This window comes from Anopheles bellator, chromosome 2 (genome assembly GCF_943735745.2).
Source record: "Anopheles bellator chromosome 2, idAnoBellAS_SP24_06.2, whole genome shotgun sequence".
Classification (NCBI taxonomy): domain Eukaryota; kingdom Metazoa; phylum Arthropoda; class Insecta; order Diptera; family Culicidae; genus Anopheles; species Anopheles bellator.
Genome location: NC_071286.1, coordinates 16,340,831 through 16,367,951, shown reverse-complemented (window position 1 = coordinate 16,367,951; position 27,121 = coordinate 16,340,831).

Here is a 27,121-nt window from a genome sequence, read left to right as displayed (position 1 = left end):
TCCCAGAAAAGAAGAACGGGGAAAGAGAACGGAAAACACGTAAAAACAAAAGCGAAGCCGGACAAAAACCAGGCGGTCGGCGGCGAAGCGAAGAGAAAAGGGTCCCCCACAAAAGGGACGAGAATCTCGGCGAAAACAAAACGATCGGTAAACGAGAAGAAGCTGGAGGCTAAGAAAAGGCTAAGGCGCGTTGAAGGAACCGGCCGCGATGATGACAATGTCGAGCGCAGCAAGAGGCAGAATTCAAGCGTCCAGAAAAGAACCAGAGTCCTAGAGAGAAAGAGAGACCAGATAGGTACCTGGGCTGGGCGCGTTCTGTGATTGGCCTCGATTCCGGAGCTCACGCAAGTGACACGCCGGTTTTGTTTCGCGCAAAAGCGCATCATTTATCGCGTACGCGCTGATGAACTGCGGTGCGCCGTGTGACATGTTCTACCGACTCGGCCCAGCAAGCGAAACGGAACAATTCGCCCGTGAAAGCAAAATGCAAACAACGTCAAGCGTATGATGCGCAATCAGAACGAAAAGGCTCCCAAGAGGCCCAAAGAAAGGCCCTCGAACAGGGCCGAAAGAAAAGGGACGAAAAAGTAACATTCTCCGGCTGGCCGACCGGCGAAGAAAGTGGAACCCGAAAACGGAGACAGAAACAACCCTCCGGGAGTTCCGAGTTCGAAATCGTGGGGACCGCGCTGCCCGGTGTCGTATAAAGGTGGAAAGAAAACAAGCGAACCGAAAACGGGCAATGGGGTAAAGGCAACGAAAATAATCGTAAACTGAACGAGTGTATATTTTTATGTATATTTATTGAGGAACCATAAAATTTTATGATTCAATTCAAGAGTCAAACGCAAACACTCGCACGCGGGTGACACATTGGATTAGACAAAAGGTGCGCGCAATGAATGAGTGAGACTGAGCGAAGCGAAAGCACAAACGTAACAAACGAAACGAAACACGAACGAACTTAAACCTGCAAAGTGTGATGGAGAAACTGAACAAAAAAGTGCGCGCGTTTCCGCGGCTTTTGATCTTGATTCTGCGGCTTGATTCGCCCGGGCTCAGTCGGCCGAAGTTGAGAGTCCAGTCCCATCGAGGCTGGGTGGCACCGGGGTTGGTGGTTCCATCCATCCCACCACGCGGGTCCCTGCCCTCCACAAAAAACGAGCTGATCCTCAAAAACACTAAGATCGCGCGTTTGATAAATGGCGATAAACGCACGGTGGCCCATTCGCTGGCGCTGACGCGTTTTTATTGCTTTTGTTGCCCTGCTGCACGTCACACTGCTGGCCGCACAGACACACCGACGGTGAAGGATTAAATGAATAACAAAAAAAAAGGAGCAACGCGAAAATCGTCGTTTTCGACACCAAATAAAATAGTGTTTAATTTTTTGTTACACTCATTTTTATGCTGTTCGCCCCGCGCTCCGTCGGCCGTTCGATGTTTTTTCACCCCCAAATCCGATTGTTGTTGTCTGCCTCGTATCGGTGTGGTGGTGGTGGGTCGCTTTGTGATCTCCTTCGCGCGGCCTCGATGCAGTTTTTATCTTAATGTTGCGCTGAAGTTGTTTCTTGCGCGGCCGCGCCGCAAGATCGCCGTTTCGGGCCAAGACGAACGAGTTCAGGTGCCGATCATTACCACCCGGGGCCCTCTTCGGAGTCGATCAAGCCGCCCAAAATTAAGCGCACATTCGGAAGCGAACCGACGATTGCGATAAGAAGACGGTCGCCGAGGTCCGCCCGCGGATCGGGGCCCTCGAGGGAGTCCTAATTCGAGCACCGCACTCCGATCACATCACTGCCACATAGTATTTATGGTCGCGCGGGACATAAAATGGGAGAAAATATTTACAGCCTGACGCCACGCCGGGCACGGACGCTTGCACCGGATCTCCGCGAGTTGACACACACCCTGCAAAACTAAACCTTAAAGTAAACAGGCTCGGCATCGTCGCCGATTGATATGCAAATTGTTTTCTGGGGGCCCACGACGGACGAATTTTACTGCCCATTCCCGTATCCCGTGGCCATCGGTACAGGCCGCCGGGCAAGTGCCAAACCGGCCAGGTCGCCCGAATTTATGGTCCGCGTGCCGGACCGACGGAGGGTTATTTTTTCGATTTTTATTATTTCCGATCGTTACCGAGGGACCGAGTTACCGAGCGGCCGTGGCGGTGTGACACCATCAACCGGATCGATCGATGGCTTCCTCGATGGCTCAAATTGGCCATCGTGGCCACTAAATCACAATCAACTATCGTTTGCCACTCAATTGTTTCGCTTTGATGACGTGTGTGCGCTGGGGTTCAACATCTTCAAGTCCGTTCCTTATAAAGTAACCCATCGTAGCGGTATCCGGAGTTCGGAGTTCGGCCGCACCGAAGGCACACCGGGACCGACGGAAGATCAACCTTTGGCAAACTTCACACGCCCCGGTGTAGTGTCCTTCAGCATTGTCGGTACTGTTTCGGGAAGGACATCCCGCTTAAAACCCTGAACATAATTATCGTTTCCTTTCGCCGTAGCTCGCTCGCCAGCTCGAGGAACCAACTCTAGGGTCCTCAGGACAAAGCGCTTTAACAGAGACATTAATAATAATGACAGACATCCTTTTTCTTTTCCTACTCCTGGTGCTGGAATGCCGATGATTTACCGGCGTGTTCGGAGAGAAAGGCAAAAAACAAACCGCCAAATTTTGCAACCGAATTTATGCTCATCGGGGCCCCCCCACTCAGCATAAACATTGTAATTGGTGTAAGTGATTTTTTTAATAGTTTAATCAGGCAAACAGAAAGAAACACAACAGTCCGGAATCGGAAAAGTTGACCAAATGTTGTGCCGCTCGAGTGCAACCCAAACAGTACCAAGGACCGGCAAAACAACTCTCTTGTATCTATCTGCCGCTGTTGTTGACACAGTTTGTTTGTGAAAATCAGCCTAATCGAGGATGGGCGAAATCAATGCCGGCACTTCCCAGTGGCCGGCGATCTCGCATCAAAGCGGTTCCGGCGGTTCCGACCGCAAAAGGACTCGCCACGCCGGGCCGTGTGTTTGCTCGCGTGTCAACAAATCAAGCGCTTTTCCCGATCCTTCTCACCTGGGCCCTGGGACGCCTGGGTTCCGGGGCGGCGGCAGCCCACCTAAGGGCCGTCGAAAGCGAAAAAAACACACGCCCGCTTAAGTACCCATAAGTCAAACAGGCGCGGCCCCAGCCCATCCCGGCGGAACATCACATTCAACAACATTATTGACACTCAAGTGGCGTCTTCGGGCTTTCGGACAACCCACCACCGGCCAGCTACACGTCCAGACCTGGGCGACACCATCTTGGGTGCTAGTCTAACGGTACTGGCCATTCCGGCCGGCCATCCGCCGCCGAGAAAGCTTCGGAGGCCCATCGTTTCGTTTCGGCGGCTCGGGATGTTTAGTGATTTTGTGTGTAATTAATTTCTTTATTTGTTCCCCGGCCCAGCCGACCCGGGGCCGGGGCCGCTGAAGTGGACACCAACAGCAAACATCTGAATCGAGGTACCTCCGGGGTCCACCGTTTACATACGCCACGCACCACCACAGCGCGGCCGATTGTTCCGTTCGAAGGAACGTCGGCGGTAATCGTAAACTTTATTACACCTTCGAGCTGCACTTGACTCTCCGGGGCGCGCTCTCTCTCTCTCTCTCGAGGCCGAAGACAATGCCCAAACGGCCAGGAGCGTTTGTTATGCTGCCCTCGTCCTGCAAAACATCGCTCGGAGCGGCGCGCACCGAACTCGCTGAAACAAATGTCAACAGTTGTAAATTATTTTTTTGTTTTATGTTTCTCTTCCGCTAGGCTGGGCGACCGTCGAATGCGTCTTCCCGTTGTCCCGGCTGGTGGGCAGCTATGTATACGTCTAGCTACATTGCTGTGACTGGTTTATGGAGCGGCTCGACCACGACGACGAAGAATGGGCTTCTGAGTTTTATTAGAAGCCCGCTCCTGCTGTCATCAGGTGGATTTTAATGGACGTGGCCGGTCATCGCGGGACACACGCTGCCAGCTGCTCCCACTAGGAGCCCAAGCCCGCTTTCCAAAGCTAACGGAAAACCCGGAAAACCGGCCGATGGACCCGGACCCGGGCCCGGAGCTAATAGCTAATAAAGTGACAAACGTCTGTCCCGCGGAGCACAATTAATGTTATTCACGCGCGCACATCACGCGATGCTAGCCCGTGTGTGCAGGTGTCACACTAGACCTGCCCGAGGTCACCAGACGGGTCGGCCTTCGTCAACTTTCCCAGTGCCAGGTCTGTCACCGGGGCAGCCGGAACCCAAGATTCCGTTGACACATTCCGTCAACGCCCATTTGGGGCTTAATTTTCTGTGCCTCTTTCACGTTACGTTACAATGTCCTCGTTTTGGGGCCGCAAGTCCGCAAGTTGCTGACAAACTGAAGTGGCATTGACCATGGATCGCTCACATGTGTCGCCACGACTAACATGGCGAGGCAGGCGTCAGTCGTAACCCGGACAGTGCATTCCCTGTGCAGTTGTCATCAAGTCTGTCAGTACTACTTTCTAGTCCCGCATTGAATGACCATCTGAAGCTGAAACAACGGTCTCGGATTTCAGGTGAGATACTACTTCTCAGTAGCTCGGTCTAGCTAAGTACCTCTTCCTGGGCTCCCAATGGGGCAATCCCTAAGCGCCCATAAAAGCTGTCCTTTTGGAGTAGTGATATTTCGGATCGGGACTTCTTCAGTCCCGCCCTTGATCGAGTGACCCCCGGGAACACGGCAAGATGTTCACCTTCGCCCAAAAACTGCTTCCGTCAGGAGCAGCAGAGCGGACCATTCGGGAGCGGTCGGACACATGCAAGATTAATGATGCCGTTAATTGCACAACGATCCAACGACTCGGCAGGAAGTCAGAAATTGGAAAGTTGATATGTTCGGTTGGTGTGCAGCCCGGCGCTGTGAAACCCCAAGGAGAATGCTCACGCGGCTGCATTCAGCGCGCCCGAAAGGTTCTTAACGTCGGTCGAAAAGTGAAACGTCCTTCCTTCTCCGGGGGGCCCGAACGGAATCGATCGCCATCGTTTGTCAGCGGCGCGCGGAGCACACGTTGCAATATTTTTAAAACTCAAACGCCGCGACCCGTTCGGCGTTCTTTTGGTCCGGTTTCGGCCGGTAGTCACCGCAGCACGCACCCGGGTTGCGTGACCCTAATCCTTCACCGAGACGAGCCTACGGGCCCACGGGGCTTTCGCGAACGATGGCGTTTGATGAATGATTGATAGCCCCTCCGGATGGCCCCCGGACCCGTCGGGCAATGGGAAAAGGATTCCCAAGCACGGTAGCCTCGGTCCCCGGACGGGCGGCTCACTGGAGCGCGAATTAATGTTTCCCGAATTCCACCGAAACCATCTCCGCCGGGGCCCCGGCCGACTGCGAAACCAGCGTGAAATTTCCCAGGTGACGGCGGCCGAGTTTCAACTTTCTGCGCGCCGCGTAAGTAAACGATTATGGAGCAATTGTTGGTGAAAGAAACCGGAGAACTGGTCCGGCGAAAAAAAAAAATGAAGAAAGAGAGAGAAAGCAAGAGAGAGAGAGAGGGAAAGAGAGAAAGAGACAATGTGGCTGAAAACTCATTTTCAATTTCACAAAAGCACGCATTCCGACGGTACGGGCGAAGAAACTAAAGCACATAACCGGAGGGCATCCGCGAGCTCATTAAACCGAGCCGAGAAGACGAGAAGCTCTCCGGTTCGCGGTGACCTCCGGAAGGCGAGTCCGTAATGTTATGCATGTTCACCTTTCGAACCTCTGGTTCGAGCCATGTCCGGCCATGTTATCAGGGTGCCCGGCCCGGCGAAGAATTTAACCTTCCCCCTTTTCGACCCGCAAGACTTGAGAGGAGATCATTTTCCGTCACTCATAACTTCATCCCGGGTCCCCCGGGTTCGATAGGTATTTCGGCAGCGGGAGTTGCAAACAACGACCGCGGAATGAGCCGTTCGCTTAAAACCATCGGCCAACCGTCCTGGGGCCAACCATCCCGGAACGACGACGATCCCGTCCTCGTGTCCTCGATTTAATTAGGTGACGGCGAATTCTTCGTGGCCCCCGCGGGTTGGAATGGGACCAAAAGTTGGTCCGGTAATAGAATTCTCTCGCGTGGCCGTCACCGCGGGCCACGCTGTGCCCTCGGTGGCAACGCTCGCTGGCGCAAGGATTGACAGTTACGAGCCAACGCGTCGAGCGGTGTAAGTGTTTTAATAAAGTGTTAAAATTGTTTTGCCCACCACGAAACCCATTTTCAACTCCGAGCCCGGAAAATCACGGCAAAGTCGGGCACAGAAAAGGCAGCGAGACGAACAGTAAAGCGGCACCTGGCGTGGCGTTACATGTTCCTGGCCCGCGGGAAAGTGTTCCGAGAAGTGGATTGAAGTTTTTCATCATCATGTCGTGAATTGTTATGATAATCATTATCAGCCCCGATTATGAGCGCCCAGCCTCACGCGACGCTTTCCTTGTGCCCACCGTTTTATCACCATTCTTTCTCTTTCTCTCTCTCCCACTGTGGTGGTACGCAGATTATCACCTGGCGTGATACTGGAGGTGATTTTCTTCAACTGGTTCGGTGAAATTCTTTTACACATAGGCTCCAGTTGCCAGTGTGTTAACAGCAAAAAGCAGTTACCAGTTGAGTGCAAATCAACGCCAATGGCCGTGTTTATCTGTTTGGGCGGTGACACTGGTTTCCGTGAGCATGGCCATAAAATTTGATTCCTGCTGCCGTAGCTTCAAGGCTTCAAACTCAAGTGTGGCCATGTTTAATGTTTTGTTCACTCTTGTTGTGTTCAATCTCGATTCTGCACATTCCTTTCATTCCATTTCACGTTGTTCTTAGTTTTATTTTGTACTTTGTACTATTTTACTACTACTTTACTACTTCATTTTATACTTTACTATTCACCTTCACGTTTTTCTTCACTTTTTCGTGTTCTATGTTCGGTTTTCTTGACTCGTTTCATCGCTAACACCATGGGTGAGGGTTTTAATACTGTTGATTTACTTATTTACTACTTTCGAAGTTTTCATTTATACTGTGCTGCTTTTCAAGCTACTTCTATTTGAACTTTTCTTCCACGGACTTGCAGTTGTTTAAGCAGTTATTTCGAGCCGTTTTTATTTCAGTACCTAATCATTCAGTTAGGGATCGTTTGACAGCGGGCTGTTCATTGCAGTTTCCCCCCCAAAAGCAACTCCCACAACAGACCAACGGTGCGTAACGAGACGAGGGATGTAAAAATAAACTGTGCAGCCTTTGGTTTACGCTTTTGGGGGCTGCTGCTTGTTGCGGTGCTGCTGCAGTTCAACAGCAGCTACCCGACCACGACACTGCACCACCACCACCACCCCTGTTGGCCCTGTGAGCTGGCCGTCACCCCCGAATACCTGTCGAAATTAATTGAAAATGACTTTTCGTTCGTTATCTGCGAACAATCTAATTATCGTGGCTCGGCTCGCGAAAAACACAACACCGCTCGTTTTCGCGGGACGCAGGACCTGAAGGATCCTAATGAATATGTAATCAGTAAGTGCCGTGCCATTACAGCCGGGGCCAGCGGCACGGAAGCGGCTCGGCGATTGCAGATTGCCCTGTGCTCCGGTGTTGCTCGTGGTCCGGCTTTCCGCAATCGGAGACCCCTTTAACGAGCTCAGCGATGGTGGCCATCACATCACATGGCCCACCCCGGATTAATGGTGATGGTTGATCGCCTTCGTTAAAATTGATCCCCCTACCGGTTTGGAACGCCGGGTTCGGTTTGATTCGCCATTCCGATCGCCGGTGGCGTGTAAGAAAAAAGTGGACCCCCTCATTGGCCGGCCGCCCGACTACCGTTTTGTTGTGCCATTAGTGCGGGAAATGCCGGAATTTTCACGGAAATTGAGTTAAAAGGGTGCGCGCATCGGAATTGAAATTTAATTTCAGCTCGATCCCGGAGCAGGGAGGTTTGATTTGGCGTTGCCTTTGCCGACGACGGCGGAGAAGCAAAGTAGGTTCGTTTTGGTTAGTTAAATGAACCGAAAACTGGGCAAAAGGAATTTGAAATTATAACTTTCGGATTAATTTAATTGCTTTCTTTTAATTTGGCAGAATGAAAACGAAATGGATGATCAAGCGGCAAGGCAATCAACCGAGCCGCTATTTGTTGTCACCGTTCACAGAGGGGACACACGCAAGTGGTAACGCGGGAAACAATGGTCCGGTACCGAATGCAACTTCCCTCGATTGCATTGTCCTGGCAATGCAACTGCACTTCGGACTGCACCGCAGCACCGGGTCAGGGAGTTGGTCGTCTAATTGCACTTCGATAGGCGATAGTCTATATCGTAAACCACATACTCCTGAAAGGGAACCATCAACACAACGAAAAAGGACACTGCCAAGGACGACTTCACAGGACAAGGGGTGCCGGGCGCAATCGGAGAACTAATCGAAAAATTGATTTATCATCTCCAGAGTGACCACGGGCCATGGTTGTTGCAGTGGGTTTGCGGCGGTGCCATTCCGTGCTGATCATAATTTATGGTGAAGATTATGGGCCTTACCTTCGGCCAGGCCGGAGGGATCGTACGAGGGGGACGCCGTAGGTCACCGTGTTTTGTTGTCAATTTTTCCCGGCCCCGACGCAATAATCAGCACCTGGTGTGAGCTGCTGAGTGCCACCCCTTATTGGGTGATGCCATTTTTATGCTGCATTTCCGGTTGCGACTTTTTCCTCTGCCACGCATAGTTTTTAAACCTCGAGCCGCGTTGATTGATTTTTATTCATTCGCCACAGACACACAGATTGCGGTGGTTAAACATCGTTGCGACGCGACGCCACTCCTGTTGAGGTCGGCGCCCGGTCGAGTGATGAAAATTAAATTTTCCACTGCATTTCCTGCGCGAGCTGTGAAGCGGACCGGTGGCGTTGGCCCGTGGCGTAATGGGGTCAAAAGTTGTCCGCCGCCCATCGCAAAATGCATCCTGCAGCCAGCTTGAGGCTCGGCAGAGGAGTACACTACCGGCATTAGGCACAACGCCAGTCCCCAACAGTGCCGGCATCCGACACTCCAACATGCCCATCATCATCATCGCCATCATCGAGAGAGAGGTGCCCTTTGAGGAGTCTTTTGTGTAAAAGTGTTTGGCGAACAACCGGAACCGGGACCCGGCGCACCGTGGTGAGCATAATTTGATAAAATGAACAGTGAAGTGATTTTGGGGCCCTTACCCATTTTTTGGACGGGTGTTGTTACGGTGCTTTCCGGTGGTCCTTAGGACACCCTAGAGCGACAGAGCGGGGCCCGTTGTTGTTGGGTTCACGCCCCGAGCTGGCCGTGCAGTGTTTTAAGGGGTCTGATTGGCTAAATTTTCGGTAAATGTTGGGCTCCGGCAGCGCTCCGGGTGGCCTCCTCCGACAGCATTAGCACGTGGAAAGTTCAACGTCATTCATCGGAAACGGCGAAAAGAGCAACAGCCTACGGATGCACTATGCACGGTGATGCACTCGTGATGTGCCGGTCAGCCAAATTCGATCTGTGGTCAAATGGTTCATTCAAAAAGAGCCTTTTAAAAAGAGAGAACCATGAACTGTGTGTAAGGATGTTTTTGATAAATTATTAAAGTAACTAACGAATAAAGAAAGAAATAAATTTAAAAAATAAATAAATAAATAAATAAATAAATAAATAATTGAAAAGTAAACAAATAAATAAACAACTAAACTTAAGGACACCGGAAGCGATGCACTTTTAAAGGCATTCTCTCGCAGCATCCGGTCCTTTGTCGCGGGCTACCCTTCCGGTCTACAAAGTGTCGGTAATGCATCACGCGGTTACGTGTTGCAGCCTACAACCCTGGGCACTACCCTTCCGGGGTGTTCGTGCTGTCTATTTTATTGGCCCAACATAAGCGCCAAACGTCGGAAAATTTACAACACTTCGACGTGCTTATGGGGCTGCTGCCGTAGGTTGCCGGAAGACGGCCAATGGTTGCGAGAAGAAACCCGGAACACTGTGCCGGGTGATGATGACGAGTGGGCACCCCCAGGCTTCCAGCGGCCCAAGGACACGCTCAAACCACATCGCCAACTTTAAGGCGCGACACACGATACCATCCTGCGGTTCGTTCGTCAAGTTCACTACATTATGCCACATGTCCGTGTGGCGTGCAGGGATTAGCAGAGTGAGCAGCTGTGGGACGGAACAGTGATCTAGTTCCGGCGTGGCCGACGGCGATTCACGAATCGAGCGCTGCATAATGCGGAAACATGTCGCGCGAGGAGTTTTGCTGCGCTCTTGGGTGCACTCCGTTAACAACAGGGTGCAATCAAAGACCGAAACGACCGCACCGTGGGTTGGTGATGTCCCCCCAACTGCTATGCTCGGGCTGCACTTTCGATCCGCTGCAGTGCACCGAGTTGCCGACAGTCGAAGCACTCCTGTATGTGTTTGTTTGGAGCCGAGATCCGGCCTTGGTATGTGTGCAGTAAGTTTTTATGATGTTGCCCAAAAATCAGAGCAGCTCGTAATGGAGAGGTGTAAAAATAAAACATCGCCCGCCACGGCCGGGAATTGTGGCTCTGTCAATTGGCGGAACTCACCGTTGCGATAACACAACTCGCTCACTCGTGAACCAAATTGTCGCGAAAGTTACCATAAAATGATACACGGGGCCCGGGCCCGGCCCCGGCAACTTCGGCCGCTCCGGACTGTAACATAAATATTAATTTTATTATTTCCCCTTTCTTTTTGTTGCGTTGATAAAACAAGTTTTATGAGGCCCCTTTCTTTTATAGGTGCAATTTTTGGCGGGTGCATGTGTTTATTCGGTTGTTTTCCGTGGCCACTCTTTTTTCCCCTCCGCGTTCCTTTTGTCTCACTTTAGCACCCTCCCGGTTTTTGGGAGGGTCCGTTTTTTTTACTCACCGATAGTTTCACCGATGTACGGGGAACGCATAACGCGTTAGGGTTCGGCATTTTTTTTGCCGGGCCGTGCTCGGATTTATTTGGACCACGCGCGACGGGGCCCACTGTGTCGGCTTTGAAGTTTTAACATTTATTTTATTTTATTTTATTTTATTTTTTGCAGGTTTCTGGCCCTCATTTCTGGCGACACTACATCGCGCGGCGGCATAACGTGCTTATCGAGTGCGCCAAACCGAACCATAAAAATACCTGCGCGCCATGCGCGCACATTTTTTCGCGTTTTCTCATTTGCATACAATCATTGCTTTCGGGACGGGTCGTAATCCATGAAAAAATCCGTACTCCGACCGTGGGGCGGTGGGGCGCTCGCGCGGATTACGATTAGAATGGATTGTGCATTTTGTGGCCGCTTTTTTGTGCTCGGGAGTTACAGTTTCCGACAATAATCCGACGGCACTGCGGCTTTGTTTGCGCAAACAAAATACCTTTATTGTTGTAAATGTGATACACAGGAAGCGTATTTTGTCCCTTCGCCGGTTGACTAGAGACTTTCAATTTCATTCAGCATAATTTAGAAGAGTTGAAAATGGGGATAATAAATAGATAAGCCTTCCATTTCCTTGATCAAAATCTACAGCACAGTGGCCCAGCAGTGGCTTATTACACGCCAAAGCTTCGTGGCCTAAGCTCGTATTTATCCGTGCAATTAATAACGCTTTCGCCTGCCGATATCCGAACCCTCGCGGCGTCTCCTTCTCCGTCGTCGTCCGGCGGTCTAGAGTCACGCGAGCATAAATAATCTTGTCCCGGGGCCGAGCGATCTTGGGGCCCGGGTCGATGCCAAATTCCGAATCCATCATGCGGCTAAATTCCTAAACACATCATCAACCCATCAACACCGGTCCCGTGGATGGCCGGCTGGCGGGCAGCCGGCTCCAAATCGGCACGCCGAATAGACAAAATCCCCGGTCGACGGGCCGTCGGAAATGCTGCAGCATAATTCGCATCAACATAGATTGATTGTGGCTGTGATTTGATTTTCGTGAAAGTCCACGCCAGAGAAAGAACTGATGTGTTCGTGGCAGATTGAAAGAGAGAGAGTGAGCTTTGAATTTTGGTTCACTTTTTGATCGGTGAAAAACGAGGCAAAAATCCGGGATCAAAGCCGGAGCCGGAGCCGGAGCCGGGCGGATGGCGGATTACAGAACGACAAACAAATCAGCTTGAGACTTCGGAATCTTGGAGAAAATGGGAGACAGAGAGAGCGAGAGAGAGAGAGAGAGTGAGAGAGATTTATTGTGCGGCCTTTCGGAACTAATTTATCATCAAATGAGGAGGATTGTCCGGGAATCGGGCAGTGTGGAGTCACCGTGGAGAGTCACTGACCAGTCACTGTCGTCGGTCGGTCGGTTTTCATCATCATCCGGAGCCGGAGACGGAGACTGTTGACGCAGCAACGGTAAGTTCTGCACCCCCGGCGAGCGGATCGAGCGGGTTACAAAGTTCTCCGCCGCGCCGAGTCACGAAGGTAGCGCGCCGGGCCTATGATAGATCGATCGGATCGGACGGCCGAGGCCCCGGCTAGGGAAGCATAACGATATTTCATGGCCTTCTGCGTTTCTGCGCGCCTCACGCACTTTGATGGCTGCCAACGCGGTCTGCGGTGGCGCATGGCGGGACTTCGATGGCCACGAGATTTTGTTGCAGTGGAGCCGTCACTTTGGCCACTAATCGACTTGACTTGGGTGACGGGTTCGTCGTCGTCGTCGTCATCGTCGTTGGCGTCGGGAGGCGATCGATTAGCTAGAGACCTCGGAATCGTGGGAGAGCCACTCCGCGAGCAGGTTTTACGGACCCCTGGGCGACCCCGTACAGAAAAGGGTGGTAAATTATCTTTGATTATTCCGTTAAAAGGCAGGGATTTGGAGAATGCCTGTTTGATTTGCTTTCAATGGCCGCTGCCGGAAACAAACATCGTTGACGGATCTCTCTTCTCCGGTCCGGTCTCAGCGTGTCGCCAGGCCCGGGGCCGGTGTCCAGCGGTCCTGCGCTATTTGAAGCGTGCGTTTGTCAGTTGAGGCCCCAGTAATGAGCCACGGTGCGCTCGACGGACCCCGAGCCAAACACGGACCCGGCTCACGGGACGGGACGGTTCATGTTAATGAACTTGCCCATCGCCGGTCCGGTCGGCCCTAAATCAACCCTTCCGTGCGTCTGTGTGTGTCCAACGCACGATAAATATTCAAGGACCATCTCGCTGGGGACGGCCGGGGCACCACCACAACAACAACAACCGCTGCGCTGCGCCAGCTCGGACGCACTTTTCCCGGATTTTCCGGTCCCGGTGCTGGGCCGAATCGGGCTGATTGAATGCGGCTGCACACCGACGATGGCGATTCGATGCGACGGGAAAAATCAGGCCAGCACCGATCTGTCGCATTTGAATTTTCGGTCCCGGACATCGGTCCCGGGCACTGGCGATGAGCCGTTTCAAGCTAAATATTTGCATATTATGCTGCTGGGGCCGGCGTACCGGGAACCCAGTGAACATCGGCCAGTTCCGATGACATGCACACGTGCGCTTTGGTCCCGATAGATAGTCTTTGGTCCTTTGGTCGCGTTCCCGGCTTCGAGTGCGTTGTTCGCAGCGCGAGCGGAATCGAATTGTTTGTGTTGTGTGTTGCTTGCATCCTGATCGGGCGGACGGAACGGGGGCGCAAAATGATGATGATGATGATGAGCTTTCAATCACTGCGCGACTATCGGTGTCCGTGGTCCCGTTTCGTGCCGGGCGCGCTCATTTCAGCGCATGTTTATATTGCTTCAATGAAAATTGTTGTGGGAAAATCTCTTTTCCTGGCAGCGGGGAGGCCCTTCGTGGAGCCGCTTTGAAGTAGGATCGATAATTCGTTAACACTATTTAGCTACTGCTATCGGCCCGCTACGATTTTATGTTGTGCTCCTATCCAGTTTATCTCTTTCAGCAGTCCGTCAATACTCCAGCTTCTAGCACTAAGCGTGAACCATAATAAAGGCTGTCATTATCGACAGCAAACTCAATACAATGTTGCTGGACCGAGCTGGTCCGGCGATCATCCTTCAAAAATTAAGTTATAACGTGCGCGACGGGCAGCTGCTCGAGTTTCTCGGCTCATCCTGCCAGGGGCCTGACATGGCGCAGCTGCCGCCGTGAGCGCGAGCATTCGCGCGATGGACAGAAAAAGTAATCCATCCATTTTGTTGTGCCGGTTCATTCCTACACTTTACAATTCTGTGTTTTTGCCACCAAATCCTCGCCTCACGGGAGTCCAGGAGAAGGAACCGAAAAAACACCCAAATAATACGCCCGGGCCGTCTTCGGCAGCCATTCGCATTCGGGGCGGATAGCATTAAAGGATAACTCGAGGCGCGCCGAGGCACGCAACCCGACGCTCGCGCGCGTCAGATTCGCTAACAAATCGCTCCGATTTCGGGCACACCGGAGAAGATCTGATCGGACCCGCACCGGCCACCGGCACACGGACGGACAAAATTGAGATCTGAAAATGGTAACTGACAGGTAGTTCGGCTACCTGTTTGTCTGCTGCGGGCCCTTTGAGTGGGCTGCGTTCACGTTCTTCGGTTCTGCCTCTTCCCTTAGCTTGAGCCAGCGACTCCCGACTTTGAGGTCTCCGCTCGATCGATCGATCGCCTCACGCGGACCTCGCGGGGACCGCCGCGGCAGCGACCGATTTACGGCCGAACATTTCCATTGAATATCGTGCGCATGATATAGTTATTATTTTCCCGTCTCTCGCTCGCTCGCTCTCTGTCTCTCCCCTTGGGGTCCTTTCACGGAACGAGACAAGAGCTGGCGGCTTTCACCGGGCTGCGGGCCGCTCTTGACTCACGGGTGCCCAGTGGGCCAGTAATGTTGTGATCCCGCCTGGGATTCGAATGCACGATCGACCCACAATCGACCAGAACCTGCATCGTTAACGGTCCACCTTGGCCTGGCCCTTACACACTTGCAGTTGGCCACAGCACCAGCAGCATCAGCAGTAGTCGGAGGGTGTCGGTGGCTGTTAGTGTCACGGTTGGTGGCGTACAAATTGAGACCCGCAGATCGTGGGTCACGAAGATCGTAATCTTCGTCGGTTCGGTTGGCATTCCTTGGCGGGAGGTCGCTGAGTAATTAGGCGTCACTCTGACCAATAAGCGCACCCTCAGGAGGTTGAAGTGGAGTGCATGTCGGCATCAGGTGAACGCGCTCAGTTTCAGTAGCGTTATTTCAAGTCAACCTCTCCAGACTTATTACGGACTTGATCGTTCGTTCGGGAAAATATTATGTTACGGCCCGATACGGTTTCGTTCACCATTCCTGAAGAGATTCCGTTTCATAAGATCTCCTGATGAGCGTTTCGGTACCAGAATGTACAGCGCAGGATTCAGCTCAACAATAGGATTACCGATTTATGGCTAACCGAATTGAAAATTTGCCAAACTGACGAGGATATTCACCTCCCGGGAGAATCAAAGTTCCAAAATGATATCACCGACACCGGGTCGGATCGTGATGTCATCGCTCAGCTACGTAACAACCGTCTGGCCAGCCCAAAACCCCCATCAAAAGGAGTTTATTGCAACGCACATACTGCACGCATAAACATCGCTCCCTCCGGCTCTAATGATGACCATCTTGGGTCGGCATCCCACGGCCGCCCGACAATATTATTAGTTGTGTTTTTATCTGCGATACGCCCGGTGCGATGGTGCCAATTAAAATCGGTAGACAAACAACTTTCGCAACTTCTTGGCCACGGCCTACACGCGACGTTGGTTGCAAAAATGGCTCTACGGCTTCCCAAAATTCGGCCGGAATTGGAATGTGACACCGGGCACCGGGCAACCCGGGCCAGCATAAACCAATCGTCACCAGTGCGTGAATTTCGCTTCCGTCGGTCCTTGCGCCAAGCTGCGCTGCGGAAAGTTCCCCGAAACCCCGGAACGGTCCGCGGGTTCTATGAGGCCATTAATTGATGTGTATTCCACAGCAGTTCGCTTTTGGGTTTTATTTTTCTGTCGAAAACGAAACTGGAAAGAGAAAATGGCCGCGCGCGCGCTCAAGAGTCTGGGTCCAAATTGGAGAACGAGATTTAATTTATTCTCGCAGTTCAATAAAAATAGATTTTCGAGTTCTAATAAAACGGCCGGGCCGCGCCGGTCCGAGAGAAGCCCAGAGAAACCGACCGACCGAAGCCAATGGGAATGGGCAACGTGGGAGAAATTAAAATAAAGCAACCATAACCTTAGCCACCGAGCCCGGGCCCGGCCGAACGCTGTGACGTGCGGGGACATCGTAAAGGTTCGATCCGGACGAAGCCGGGGAAAACCTCGACTCGAACTCGAAGGTGAAGATTTAAAAATTCATCTTTTACGACCTCCGTATATCACCGTGAAGTACGGTTCACGCTCGGCTCGGCCGGACGGGGTTGGCTAGCTAGGCGAGGCCGTGAGCCGGCGAAGAAAGTCCGTCCGTTGCCTTGGAGGTAGCCCATATCCGGAATGGGAAATAAACATATACGCGCGCGTATCAATACACGCCGGCGGTAAATCATCGGCTCACCGGGTCCCTTGTCGGCGTCGGCCACGGAGGAAAAACTATTTTACGAAGTGGTGCGAGATGTCGTAAAGCCGTGTCTGCTGGTTCATCTCCCGATACCCGCTGGTGGTTGGGTCTCATGTTGCCTGGTGGTGGATGGAATCAATTAATGATGTTTAATAACACTCAAAAACACTGCCCCGCAGCTGGCTGCCCTAGTCGGTCCACACCGACCGGTTATCTAATTAAAATGGACACTCCATTCTGTGCCTTCAACAGTCAACCCATTTTGATTTGAAAGTCTTTCATACTGAAAGTTGATTGTATTGCAGGGACTTTTGGGACCCTCAGATTGTTACCGCTGAGCGAGTCCTGCGATTGAAACCATACAAAAGATGATAAAAAATTTGTTGCCATTAGTTATCCTTTGTCAAAGAAGCTTACCGGAGGCCGAACCCGAAACCCACCTTAGCCGGTTACGGCCTTCGAAGGATAAGGTCACGCGAGTTGCTGGCAGTCCAAACCCACCCAACCCATCGTGCATCCTGCTCTGGGAGGTCCTTTCCGGTTACCCGGCCCGGACCGGATAATGGCCCGCAGAAAATACACACAACGAGGAAAACACGGTAAATCCCGCAAAATCTCGTAAAGTGCGCTATTTGATGTAGGGCCAGAGAGCCGGTCTCGGTTCCAACAAGAAAAAAAAAACATTTCGGTAACTTTCCTCGGATAATTGTTTTGTTTTCTAACGAAGCATAACGACAACAAACCCGAGTGCTGCTGGGCACCAAAAAAAAAAAAAAAACAAGAACCCCAACTACAAGACGAAGAAAGCGAACCCGCAAAATCCTGGCCAAAACCGGATCTCACAAAGGCCAAAGTCCGGAGGGAAAAAATTCAAATAAAATCACATGGCCAAGCCGAACACCGTTTCTAAACGCTGGGCCGGGTCCGGACCGTTGCGAACGTTAACGAACCCGAAACGGGGCACCGAATGCGTGCGTGAGTGTGCCGCTGTTTGATGTCCTTATTTACTAGCGACTACCGACGGCGGCGGCGACACTCCTTCTGCTCCTTATCCTTCATTATCGTAAAGGACGCGCGAAGACCTGGGCCTGGTCCGAATTCTAGGACCTCTGTTTTGGCGCATGACTTCCGGAAAACATTACAAACGGAGACCAACTTTACGACCCATCAGCGCCGTCTCACACCGATTACATTGTCTCTCGCTCGAATAAAGACGTTCCGACACCCGCTTTAATCGACCCGGGATACGGATAAATCTCCGAAGCTGCGTCCTGTCAGTCGCGGCAGATCCCGGGGCGTTCCGGTTTTTCGTTTCGAACGAATTTTTGTTGATAGTTTTACATCACCAGATGACTCCGCAGAAGATCACTCTCCGGTCCAGTCCCTCACAGACAGATTGGATCTTGCAGCTTAGTTTTCACTTTTACGAATTTCGACAGCTGTCAGCGAGAGCGAGAGAGCTGGAAAACTGTTTCCGAACTGCCTGCTGTCCCGAGCTGAACTTTGACGTGCACACACCTCCTGGCCATCGGAAGCCGGCGATTTTGGGCTGATTGTGCTGCTGATGGGCAAACTTCGGCAACTTTTGCACCAAGCGAAGGATCCTCCGGTGGCCACGGAACACGAAAAGGAAAAGGGAGGAAAAAGGAACACGTTAAGACGTGACGATCGGTTCGGGGTTTGTTCTGCACCCCGTGCCGTGCCGTGCCGTGCCGTGCCGGGTCTTACGGGTTTTAATGGATTGTATTGGGTCTAAACGGGAAATTAAGCGATTAAGATCAGTTCCCGTGTGGCGGGCAGCAGGCCATATGGTAACCGAAACCCGGCAGGATACGGATGAAAGTTTGTTTTTCCCTTTTCTCTCTCTCTCGCTGGCTCAGGCAGTGACCACTCAATTCCGAATCCCGGGGGAGTGCCCGATGCGCTGGAATGCAGCATATGGGCCCAAGGCAGAGCGAAATTGGGCGAAAGGCGAAGTGAAACATTCGGCGGCCGCAACAGTTGAGACAAGCAACGATCCCTGTCGGCGGCGGCTTGGCCCATTATAGGGATAATCTGGGCGCAAGGGCGCACTTTCTTCTGAGCCGAGCAGGGACCCCCGGGCGGTAAGCTAATTTACGAACCGCTTCAGCCAACCTCAACCTCAACAACAATTGAATTTTGGTCTGTGTCAAATTTGGCCATTCTTTTGGATTAGCCATGATCTGTTTACCGGGCGGCGGCCACGAAGGTGCGACTCGGAAATGGGTGCGACGAATCGGTATTAATTACTCACCCAACAACCACAATAGGGCGAACCGAGGCGAACGTGTAAATGGGGCGTGCGGCTAATGTTTTTCAATTGAGTGAGTGACGGTGGCGTTCGAGTCCTTAATGCTTGGTTTGTATGAGGGCTGAGCATAGACGCACGCCGAAGGTACACGCTTCTCAAGTGTGATGAATTGGACAGAAACAGAAACAGGCAAAGACCTTCGCAAGGATGAATGCTTTTGAAACGAAATGCAGCACGCATCGGGCCATCGAAAGGTAACTTATTTGCAATTAACCCAAAAGGGCGGTCTTTCAGGCTGGCTAGTCAAATTTGGGCAGCAGCACGAGAATAATTGTGGCTTCACCTCTTCTAATGCATTTTGAATTCGTCTTTAGAACTTTGGCATTCTTAAGATAATGAAATAATCACATTTTCTGGAACCGATAGGCAGAGATAGTATTTATTGGTTCATTAAAGATCGTCGGCCGTAGCTCGTCCGTAGATCATCCGTCTTCGGCCGCACCAATGCTATCTGAACTTTCTATCTGACAGACGTCGGTTTAAACCGTGCAAAAGATACCAATTTGAAGGCAAAACTCTGGTCTAACGCACTGTTCCTAATCGTTCTAATTGCAGAGACGTTCCGAAATTGAAACAGCAACGGGGTCTGTTGGGATGAATTGGGAATCCATATGGATTACCTACAAAAGCGAAGAACAGAACACGTATCGTGTCGATTCAATGGCGATTTGAAGGAAAAATGACCCCATTTGGTCAAAGAGAAAGGTTATTTTCCCCCAAGACACGATACCAGGGTAGTTTCCATGGCGAAATTTCATGAGCTGGGCTACGAATTATCCTGTGCGCCCTACCTAATGTGGGTATATAGCCCCTAGTGCCAACTTCTAGTTTCTAAACCTACAAATATAAAGCTTCGCAGGGAGAGATTCAATTCTAACGCCGAAACCACCGATTGTTGAGGACCTTCGACAAATCTAGTGTTTCGGTACGGATTAAAGAATTGGACGACCGTTGGACGAACGCTATCACGGACATATAGACCGACCCCAGCCTGGTTGGGCGTATCAGGTTTCCCTATCCTGGGGCCTCAGCAGGTGAACTCCCCAGGAAAAACGCACTCCCGGACCGGACAACGCACGATTTGACTACTTTAATTAAAACCTAATCAACGGGCGAGCTTCTTGATTGATCGTTCTGGCCCCGGCCCAAAGTAATAAAGAAAATCTTTGCCCATCGGGGAAAAGCGTGCACACACACAGGCACTCGGTGTCGGTGGTAAAAGTCATCGTAAAAGTTGGTCCGGATAATAATTTCTTTGGCCCGAATTCTTGCAACAGCTGCCGGCCTCGAGTGGCAGTTTCCCGAGGAAAACTTTGACAACCTGACCTGCTAATAGTCGAGCTACACGGTACCGATACCGATTCTTAAGATACATGATTTCATTTACGTTCCCGATACGCCCGATGAGCCGCAGCTGCCACCGCAGGACTTCCGCGTGGAAGCAGCCGCTTCCTGCCACACACTCTCCCATAATTAGCCCTTTTCCCATTATTAGGAATTAGGAGCCGGCCAAACGGCGGAACGGACTGCGGTGGGCTGCATCTGGTCAGCAGCAGGAGGTGGTCCCGTGGAGACCCGCCGTGGATACGGCCATTACGATAAGCTAAACGGGGAGGAAAACTTCATACCAATGATTAAGTCATTACGGTCGTGGCCACGTCGCCCGTCGGATTTGGGGAACCGGCCGGCGTTAGGTGCGTGCGTGGTCCGATACGCGGCGCCGGCTTTCCGTGTAACGAAACCATCAATTTACCAATCCGAGGACTAATTCCCCCAGGGAGCGGTGCCAAAGGTGCGTCTTCTGGAGACGCCAAGGAAGCGGAAGTTCGCCCAAGGAACCCACCAGGCAGCGGGCAGCGCAGTAGCGATTTTGGGTGATTCTTCCAACCAGTCTCGGCCAGTAATTTGTTAGAAAGCATTTCGGTGAGGTGTGTTCGGTGGGGCCACTCCCGGAACGATGAGATGGCGCTTTACGTCCAGTACCGGGAAGCTGATTAAAAAGCGCCGCGCGCGAAGTAGCGTGACTTTGGCGTGGTTTGGCGTGAGCTCGTCCCGAACAAATCCCCCCAACTGCTGTCGCTGTTTGCCGCTCGTGTTCGTAATTAACGGTCCGCGAATCCGCGAGGCTTGCTGATCCTGACGGACGGGTTTGACGTTCGCGACAGAATGGAAGTAATTAAAGAAGACGCTGACGATGGCAGTCGGAAGATAGTGCGGCGCGTTGTGGCGACCCACCGGAACTTCCGCCACCAGAACTTCTTCCCCGAAAGTCGGACCAAAGATGAGGCCAGGCGGAGCGCCTACCGAGGAACTTCACGCGGCCACCAAAAAGGGCCGGCCGTAAATTAATAATAATGATAAATAGGGAAGCATTAATATTGGTTTATCCGCGAAGATCGGCCGTGAAGCCCTGCGCAGGATGCAGTTTCGACCGCACACAACTTCATCTACATCTCGGGCCGCTTCCTAAAATCCTTTCGCTCCCCGCTTACCCCGGGCTGCCGGTGCCCCAAAACCCCCGATAAGACGTTCGGTTGGTCGGTCGGTCGGTTGTTATTATTTATTCACGGCTCCAATGCGGACATTTCGGGCCCTTGGCTCGGGCATCCTCTTGGGCGGTTTGTTCGGTCACGGCCGGTTAAGCTTCCGGTTACTGGGTCTGGGGGTCTGCAGATAAGGCGTTCCCTCCTGCCACCCGACCGCGGCCGGGCCGTGATTGTAAACTCACGGCTAGGGCGGCAGGAAGCAATTGGCATCGGTGGTGGTGAAAACTTGAAAGGAGTTTCGTCGTCGGGCCGAGGCCGCGAAGCCTCCGGAGCAGCAGCGCGTGCCGTGCCCCGAGCCCGGGTTTTCGGGGAAAATGAATTTCCTTATCGCGGGCCCAGCATCGCGGCTTACGCCTTTGCCGAAAATTGAAAGGAAAGGACCTCCACGGTTAATCGAGCCGTCGAGGGTGCCGGAGGGGTAGCGTGACCGCGCTATGGGGCCCCCACCGAGTCAACTAAATTATCGTCCATTGAACGGTTAGATGATAATTTGATATTCACTCCCACGGCCCGTCGTGTAATGTTTATTGGTCTTTGGCAGCATGATTTGCTTTCTGATGCCGGACGGAGGGTTCGGAGGGGGACGCTATTGGGGACCCTCGTTTGGGACGTGATTGTTGCGAAATGGTTTCGCGACACGACTTGACCGTTCTTTTGGCCCATTGAATCTGCGTCGGCGTAGTTCGTTAATTTCTCTTCAGCGCTAGTGCTTCGGTGCTCTTGGGACGATCGTGAAGAATTGGATGGACCAACAGATGCAATCGTGGATCATCGTGGTGCACTCCTTGCGATTTGGTCCTTAATTATGGTCCAGTTGGTCCAGCAATTCTGTTCACACCAACTTTTGAGACCCGCCTAAGAAATCTGCTATCGTTACCGATTCCTAATTTTCAAAGCATTGGAAGCTTGTCAAGAAGCTATCAGTTTCGTTTAGTCAGGTTCCTATTTGACTCTTGGAACCGCCGTCCGAATTGAAAATGAGTGGTGAAAATCTCAAACTTATTCCTCATTTTTTGCTATTTAATCGACTAAGAAAAGTATAAACCACAAGTTAACTAAAAAATGATCAACTGGCACTGCTTAGAGGCTGTAAATTTATTTTTAAATTTATTTATTCCGTTTTAAAAACCTGTTATAAAAATCCCCCAACGGAAGGTTTTGGCTATGAGACACCAACGAACTGAACTCCTCATTTTCCATAGCGTCCAAGGATAGTTTCAAAAAATTCACACGTTGCCTAACGAGAATGTACGACATCGCGCATTAATGATGAAGACACCTATGTTTCAAACAATACACTTGAGGTCGAGTTCTCTTGTTACCCCCGAGGTCCGTGCACTTCGTCAACGTGAAGTTTCTTTCTGTTACACGGAGACGAAGACCAGACCGACCACCAGAGCGCCACAGAAACCGCACCGTACCTTCATTATGCGGCTTTACTCATCCACCACGCCCGTTTCCCGAAAATTGCTTTCGAATCGCGTCACGCACCGAGAGAACCACCGCGAAGCTGCCACAAAAACGGCCGGACCAGAACCGATCCTGCTTCGGCGCGGTCTAGCGGCCAAATTATGTCCCGGGACGCAAACCGCAGACGCACCACCACCAACATAGGCGTGCGCGTAATTACTCTCAAATGCACCCGTAATTGCAGCACCTTCGTCTTCCGGCCGCCCGACCCGGCAACAAGGACATGTTCCGCGCGGCGAGGGTTTCGCCTCGGAAGTCCCCCGACACGAGACGCGCCGGAACAGACACACGCCGCACGCTCTCACCGCCATTCGCCACGCTCGCTGGTGTCGGTGTCGATATAATCCAGGCCCGTTGCCAGGGTCACCCCACCGGAAGGAAGCGGACCAAAGGACACCAGACTACACCGCCTCATTTACCGCGCGCGCGTTCGTTAGGCGCGCGGCGCGTGGTTGCAGTTTTGTTTATTATTGCAAAATCATTTTTCATTTCAACCCCCGACGCTGCTGTCTGTCCTTCGCCCCTCCCCCCTCGTCACCCCATCACCTAACCACACCGGCACCGGCCATCAACCCGCCGGTGCTCTAAATTGAGCTGTAAACTGGCCCTCTAGGGATCGGTACGGCTGGCGGCCTGCATCCTGGCCCGGCAGTGCATCCATCCCTTTGCCCTGTCTGTGTCTGCCCCTCGGCTCGGCCCAAAGGTCCACCGCCCTCGGGCCGTCTAATGAAAGTGATTGAATTACGCTCCCGCGTGCGCCACGCGCCGCCAATAATTTATATTTCTTGGGTTTTTATTAATTTCTGGCGGTGCCGCCGCCGCCGCCGCCGCCGCCGCCTTTTGATTGTGGCCACGGTTGGGAAGACTGGGAGTTGAAGGTCCCGTAATGAGCGACAAGCTGGGTGTGGAGACGGCTGAGTTCCGTCTGTCTCCGTCGCCGACTCGACTTTCGAGTCCAAAATCGGAGGCTTTTCACGGTGGCGGCCGGAAAATCCTAACTTCCGACCACTTCCGTCCTTTTGCGCCTCGGGTGCCATTGTCGTCCGGAGCTTCCGCCGGGTCCTCGTCCTCGCCCCGGGACACCCCGAGGAGTCATTATTCTTCCATCGGAAGCAACAATGGCTTCGACTTCTTAGACGCCGGCATCCTGTCGCCCGGAACCGGATGCGACGAGATGGTGTGGAAAATAATTTCGTTAAGTGCCGAGGCCGGGGCTGGCTGGCTGGGCGGAAAATATGGCTCTTGCCTCCTAGCGGGCCTCCTTCGGAACTGCCCACCGCAACCGGTGAGGGTGGAAAACAATTACATTGGACTGCGGCCACCGGGTCTTTCGGTTCGGTTATTGAATCGACCGTAACCAGAAAGTGAAAGAGAGAGAGAGTGCATCGTAAATCGGAAAATCGAGGGGAACGTCCAGCTTTCGATTTGGGTTTTTCCAGAGGCGACCTTGCAACTGACCAACGGCCGCAGGGGCCCCGGGGGTCAAGGAGCGTAGAGCAGAAATAATCATAAAGATATTTATTAACAATTATTACGCAAACGCTGCGTCAGGGCCCACGGCTGCTTAGGTCCGGGAAATTGCAGGGCGCGGAGAGAGAACCCGGGCGTGGCGTGTCCAGGGGAAAGGATCACATCGGTCATGCCGGGGAAAAACACTCCGTTTACGTGTGTGCGGTGGGAGGTTGAGCAAATATTTATTACACTCACGTAGTTGGGCGCAATTTAGCGCGCTTCAAGTACCCCGCACACACGCGCGGCGACGACAGATTTTTCCGGACGATGCCGGCCGGAGGGAAGTTTTTCCGGCTGAAGTTTCGGGCTCCGTCACGCGGTGGCCAACGTTTTATCGGCCGGAAGAGCGCGGAAGCGGTCGCGAGGACGATTAATGTTTCGCTGGAGGTCATAAATATTAATCAGGTTGCTCGGGCGCCCGGGACTTCTGCTGCTGACGGGACTGGACTGGCGCCTGGACCTTGATCCGTGGACCTCAAGGTGGGTGGGTGTGAACAAGGGTGGCTACAACGCCAGCAACAGCGTGCCGCGGTGGTGCTGGTCACCGGAAGGAGCTACGCGCTCGATAGCCCCCAAACATCCAACGGAAGAAACCGAGATCATAACGGCAACGGACCGAAGCGTTGGGCCGGCCGTGGACAACTTGGTTGGTAGGTTGGTGGATAGGCTACAAATAATGAACAGTTTGGTGTGTAACATGTTGCTGTTATTGGCTGATATATTATAAAAAGTAAACACTTGATTTAAGTGAACAATTTTAATCTTTATGCTACGTTTACGTTCGAAGTTGTCTTCGAACTAAAGAATTGTAACGACAACGAGACTAGCACGGACAAAGGGGTGTCCTGTTGTCTTGAGCTGTCAATATCACCCAAGATGTTCCCAACTGTTCATTATTTTCATTGCCCTCACGGTCTATTAATGAAAGTGGGAAAAGTTACAGCCGCAGTGATTCTCTTTCTGATGAACAACTTTAAATGGACAATGGAAAAAAAATCAAGTTTTGTGGAGTGATTAAATTTTTACTGCTTTGTGGTTTAAAGGAAATGAAATTAATGATCGAATGTTGAAAGTGTCCTTCGCCTTCAATTAATACACTAGAAAGATCGATTGCTGAATTTAAATGTGGTCGTACAAGCCGAGAAGACGATGGTCGTCAAGGTCGTCAAAAACAACTGTAATCGTAGAAAACATACAGGATATTGTATTGGATTACTCTTCGAGTAACTGAAATAATGGAACGAAAACACACTCGAGAGCAATGGAGAGCAATCACTATGGATGAGACTTGGGTGTATCGTCATGATCCTGAATAAAAAAAAGGCTAAAGAGTGGTGCGTTTCCAGAAATCAGCCATGTCAGTTTTTTTCAATTTTTTATCAGAACATGGCACTGAGTCACAAAAGCATTTCTATCCATAAATTGATGTTCGAATTGTTGGTCCCTTTTTCACCAGATTCGGCCCCTAGCGACTTCCATCTGTTTTCACCCCAACAAAAATTCATGCGTGGGAAGCGTTTTCCATCAAATGATACGGTCATCAATAGCTGTGGAAGTAATAGGCAGATTACTTCAATTCGCGCATAACGAGCATAGAAAGTTGGTTTTCGAGGGACTTCGTATACAAAAAAAAATCGATCGACCTTCAAACGAGGCTTCTTAGGTCCAGTGCAACCTACACAAATTCAATTATCAAACCATTTTCGTTTATTATTTTTAGTTGTAAGCATAATGTCGAGGAAACGTAATTCGCAGCCTAAGAATAGTACCACCCACCGTCTTCGAGAACCAGGAGCTACTCTCATCAAATCAACTTGTTTCGTGCACGAAACCCAACAGATTGAGTAATTTTATTCACCTCATGCGAATGTTCAACTAGCGACTTCAACACACCGGTTTAGATTACATTCCGTTAATTACACCCGCCGGTTTGTCCGCAACACGATACGGGATCACCGCGGTATTTTTCGCGCGAAAGACGGAAACCGGTGGGGTGTGTGTTCACCGATCCGTTCCGCGAATGTAACGTCACGCCCGGCATATCCATGACTCCATGACGCACACCGCAAACACCGCGACACCGGAAATAAGCTCCGAAATTCCCGAGCCTTTTCTCGGAAGGAATCCGGACCCGAGCTCACGAACTGGCGGTGTGGCCGCCCGCCCGAAGGTGGCAGGAAATTAGTCACCTCTCCGCTCTGGCTGCTCCGGAGGCCACTTGAGATATCTTCGAGTGTCACTCCGCCGGACGGTTGTTGATGGCTTAATCCACTTACGCCGGCCGCTTCGGACTTCGACTTGGCGGGCGGTCTCTGGGGTTGCGCTTTCGCAAGCCAAGCTCGCGCCCAGCACGATTAATCAGCCCTCGTCGTCGGTGTCCTAGACTCCGACCGTCTAGTAACATACACGGGCCTGACTTGGGCAGCCGAATAATTCATCAAAGCACGCGGGTCGCTCAAGAACCGGTTCTCTGCAGGTCCGAAGCTCCCAAGCGGGAGCGCGAGGGCTTCCGCAATGGTGGCGCGGGCGTGGAGAAAAAACCGCGGCCATTTTCTGATTGCGAGGGCAGATGCCAGGACCTGGGACGCCTCGCTGGGCTCCCGCTGGCCGGCGGTCACTTCTTCGCAGGTGCTTCTTGGAATGGTTGGGCCTTTGGGGAGCATGTTTAATGTATTCTAATGAGTGATAATTAATGAC